At 34.1% G+C, this 4973-nt stretch overlaps 1 pseudogene; it reads left to right on the top strand.

Moving 5' to 3' along the window:
• On the top strand, nucleotides 1390-4696 carry LOC107630669 (annotated as a pseudogene).

The following is a 4973-nucleotide window of genomic DNA, read 5'->3' as shown; positions in this document are numbered from 1 at the left end:
ACCCCTATAACATCAAAATCACCAAAATTTCTCAACACCCAAGTTTAAAACACGAATTCAGATTCAAATGAAAAATTAGAGTTAGAATTTCGAGTTACTCACCAAAATAATCAGATAGAATTGAAGAGGAGGATATAAGCTTCATGTGGCTGCAAACGGCTCGTCAATCAGAGCTTCGTAACAAAAGTTATGGTAATTTGAAGGTGATGGAAGTTAGGGTTTCTCTCTTCTATCTGCCCCTCTCTCTCAAATGGGGGTGAAATGGTGCTAAAATGGGTTAAGTGTGAATTTAAATAATGTGGGTTTGCACTCAAGTATGGTCTAACTCAAGTTCTTAGCCCTTTGGCCCAACTTTAGGTTAAAACCTTTAAGATAAATACTCAGACTTATGTTATAATTATTTTCCCTTATCATTTTCAAAGTTTTAATTTTTTAACTCGCAGTACCAGATAAATTTAAATCAGTACAAAAAATTTTAACACCAATACACTTTATTTCCTAAAATAATTATATTTTCATGCTCAATTTTTTTTATTAGATTCTCACCGACATTTTTCCTGAATTATAAATGTTAAATTCTTAAGTCTTAACCATAGTCTTAACCAACCGAAGGCGAAGCTACGACGCATCTGGGTTCTGCAAGTCCACCATGCTCTCCATTTGCTCCAGCCTGCTTACACCAAGGTTGCAAGGAGGACACTCATACCACCAAGCCACATTTATTCTTACTAACAAATATCCCAATTATAATACATATAGTAACTTTTTATTATACTTATATTCAATTAATTTTAATTTTAAAGTCACTCAATTTTATTAATATATATATATTAAAAAGATAAACAAAAAAAATTATTAATCACAAATTATTTTTTCTTTTCATGATTATATGATATCTATTAATATTATTTTTTCAATAAATACTTGTAGTATATAATAATAGGTAAAGACTCACATGTAGTTGTCTTCATATGAAGTTGATAGTTGAAAATCGTTAGATAATATTTAGTTAAACTTGTCAAATCATCTAACTGTTTTTAAATATCAACTTCACATGAAAATTAACTGTATGTAAATTTTTACTTATAATAATATAATAATACAATAAATATAAATTAATTAATAAAATACTAAAATTTGAAAATGATGATTATTTTTATAAAAACAAAATAAAAGTACTTATAATAAAGAAAAAATAATTAAATTTTACATAATTATTTAATTATACCGGGTTAACCGGTTCGACCAGTGATCTACCGGTTAAATCAGTAATCCAGTGATCTAATAACTTTATCGGTTTAATACCAGTTCGATTACCGGTTCGGTTCTGACAACTATGATCAGAGCAACTGAAGACAAACTAAGCAAGTAAACAAGCCAAGAAGAGTCATCATTCACGATATTTCACGAGTCAACAATCTTGCGTTGACTCCAACAAGTTGGCAGTGCACCTCACCCTACTACTGTGCACCTTCTCACTCTGACTCTCCTTTGTTGTAGCTTCGTCCGATATGGCTTCTTCTTCTTCTTCTTGTTCCGTCGTTGTCACGCAATCTACTCCTCTTGTTTCTTTCCTCAAACGGCTCCAAGAAATGGCACTCCAAACCTTCGGGGACTCCAACTTCGATCCTAAAACCTACGTGGACTTTCCCCTTAGGTTCACCCTCTTCGAGACACACAAAGCATTCCAAAATCTTCCAAGATTGAGTTCCAACAGGGCCATTTCTGCATAGGTGCTGAAACTTTGAGGGTGCAGGGGATGATTTGGTGTATTGGCAGCCATAGGATTTCGTTGCAGAGCCAAAAGGGTTCTTGACAAAGGTAAAGCACCCAGAGGTGAGGGCGTGGGCTTTGAAGGTTCATTCACTTTGGAGGAACTTGAGCCGTAAGGTATCCTGTGAAGTAAAAAAGAACCCGCAGCTACACACTCTGCTTCCCCTGTCGAACCCTATTGTTATTCTTGGTTCAGGCTTTTGTGAGGTCTATTATTGGGACTCTTATTGGGTCATTCGGTTAATTCTTCTTCTATTTCCATTTCTCTTTCTCTTTTCAGAGCATTATAAGGAATAAGAGTGCTTTCATTTTTTAGTAGTGCAGGAGCTTGCCGGTGAGTAAAATGCATAAGACTGCTACTGCTATTGTAATGAATCTTGTTTCTTTAATAGAAAAATATGGATTTGTGCTCAATGAGGCTAGACAGTACTACACTAACAGGAGGTAACAACTTTTCCCATTCCTAGAAAGATCATCTCTAGCAAAATGATAGGTAAGGACATATTAATATCTTTTGAACAAATAGCCTCACAAAAGAAGCACCCACATGGTTGTACTTTCTAAATTTGTCATAATTTTTGTTGATTGGTCTAAGTCTAAACATGGATTATGCCTTTTGCTTTTGCTGAATAAAAATGTGTAGTAGACAATAAAAACTCAGCTCAAAGCACCCCCAAATTTACTTTATTTTGCATTTCTTAATTATGGCTAGAATAAATGGGTAATTCTAGATATAATAAGTATGTCATTTTAGATATTACATATATGAAATTTTGGATGTTGTTAAATAAGGTAATTTTAGGTTATTGTCTCCTAAAGTTACCATTCATTGGATTATATGCTATCACTTTTGCGTGCGTTAACCTCACTAATTAGTTGCAAAAGGATAGTCCACCATGAGTCCTATTATGCTAATTTTTCTTGCATATCATGTCATTCTTATCACTACACTGTATGTAATAAAATAATTCGTTATCATAATTCTTGCTCTTACAAACGAAAAGAGAAACTATAACCTTGAATATGATTTTACAGTCAGCCTCCCCTTTTAAGTGTTATGATTTGTGAGATATACTGCAGTATTGGTAACATCGAGTTAGTTAAAAGATGTTTACCAACACTGCTTAAGGAGCATGAGTTTTGGAATTCAAGTATTAAACCACAAGATTTCATCTTATATTTATCGACTATACTTATAGAATACTTTTATGTGTATGCCTCTTAGCCTTACGAGTGTAACGATTTTACCTTTTATTTTATCTTTAAGATATACACAGAGTGACCATTGTGGATTTTCAAGGACACTCTCATAACTTGAATCGCTATAAGGCAATGTGGAACAGACCCGGGCAAGTGTCGTCCACAATAGTGTGTGTGCTTTGTTAACTACTGTGCTATTGATGCAGTGATATTTCATTCAAACTTGTAACTTTAGGTAACAAATTCCATGACACAGGACAAGAAATCTGCTTCCAAGTTCTTAAATATTTCAGAAAAACAACATTTTTACCATGATATAGCTTCAGCTGTTGAATCAGGATGGAATTTCAGCACAAGATGGATGAGGTATTATATTACATAAAATTAAGATTTTTGGCAAAAAGGAAGGGAAAAAAACTTAGAGGAGTGTTAGGGGTCAGCAACTTTTGTGATTTGTAGCCATCAAATAGCCATCAATGATGTTTTTAATGGTGTGAGATTTCATCAAATGGTGTGGAATTACTCATTTTTGTTTTGCTGGTTACATGCTGGCCAGAATTTAATAAAGTTGCTCGCCCCTAGACTTTTCTAAAAACTTATTTTGAGTTCTTACCGACATATTTATGTTTTGATGAAACCATGTCATATGTTAATGCAGAGAGACCCACCCGACTATAGTACATTAGCAACAACATCTGTAATACATGTTGATTTGAATGCATATCTGCTTGGGGTATGTCATAGACCAATAGACTAAAATGAGACCTGAAATTTGAGTCCAAAACCTCATTAATTCTGTGATGCATAATGATCTAGATGGAATTTAATATTGCCTTCTTTGCAAAAGCTATTGGAGACGGAACCACCGTAAAACACTTCATGGAACTTTCTAACGCTAGCAAGAAGGCGATAAATTCCGTTTTCTGGAGTGCAAGCAAGAAGCAATGGCTTGATTACTAGCTCAACAATCACCTTCTGCTGCATTGCTAATCTCTTCGACACTCTTAGGTGGCTCATGTTTGGGAAGCTAAGCATCAGAATAAAAATGTATTTGCTTTCAATTTTGTTCCTTTATGGATGGAGCCATTTTACTAAGGTATTCTTAATATGATATCTTCATCAAATAACAAGTGAATATAACTGCATGATTGGTTATTCTAATCATTGTGGTATCAAGCCCTTGTTAATTTTAAATTAGCAAGTCTAAACATTTTAGAATCGAACATGCATGCGGACAGTTACAAGAAATTATGTTAGTTACAAGAAAATGGAGGTAATGCATAAAAAGCTTGACGTGGAGAAGTGTGGAGAATATGGAGGCGGGGTGAATATGCACCCCAGGTATGTCCTAATTAATATGGCTTATAAAATCACAAATTGAAGTTGTTTTTTGCAAATATTTTTTCATGATTTGTGCCACGTGAATCTGACTGTGTATTGGTTGGTAACTGTGTTGCAAATGCAGATTGGATTTGGTTAGTCTAACGGGGTTGTGTTGGCATTCTTAGAGGAGTTTGGTTGGTCTCAAGAGTATAGATTGCTGATATGTGCTTTCAAATTCAAAGTTTACACAAGCCTTGAGCCTAGTATTTTTTAGAGGATGATCTGCTTAAATAAGAAAAGAAAGTGTTGAGCACTTTTGCTTGCATCAATAATTTTCATTGTGTGTAAGAGACTTACTAAATGATTCCAATAATAGTGGAGCCTTCATGTTTCTGCTTTACTAAGCATTTTAGAGAAGCCAAATCTTTTTAACCATAAGCGAGATGATCTTTTATCACCATTTCGAAATTGATTGACATCAAATATATAAGCATGGTTCTGAAAACCAATTTGAAAAGGTTGGTGGAACCGTGAATTGATCGCAAATTTGGTTAGGTCCATTAGTAAAAAACCATCAAGTTTAAAAATTGATTGAGAATTGGAAAATCAATCAAGAACTGGTGAGTAATTGAATTGGAACCCGATCGGTTTTGAAGCTAGAACCAAAATAACGTCGT

Source organism: Arachis ipaensis, chromosome B03, assembly GCF_000816755.2.
Source record: "Arachis ipaensis cultivar K30076 chromosome B03, Araip1.1, whole genome shotgun sequence".
Lineage (NCBI taxonomy): Eukaryota > Viridiplantae > Streptophyta > Magnoliopsida > Fabales > Fabaceae > Arachis > Arachis ipaensis.
The sequence above is the reverse complement of the archived record's forward strand: the minus strand, read 5'-3'. Positions and strand labels throughout refer to the sequence as shown.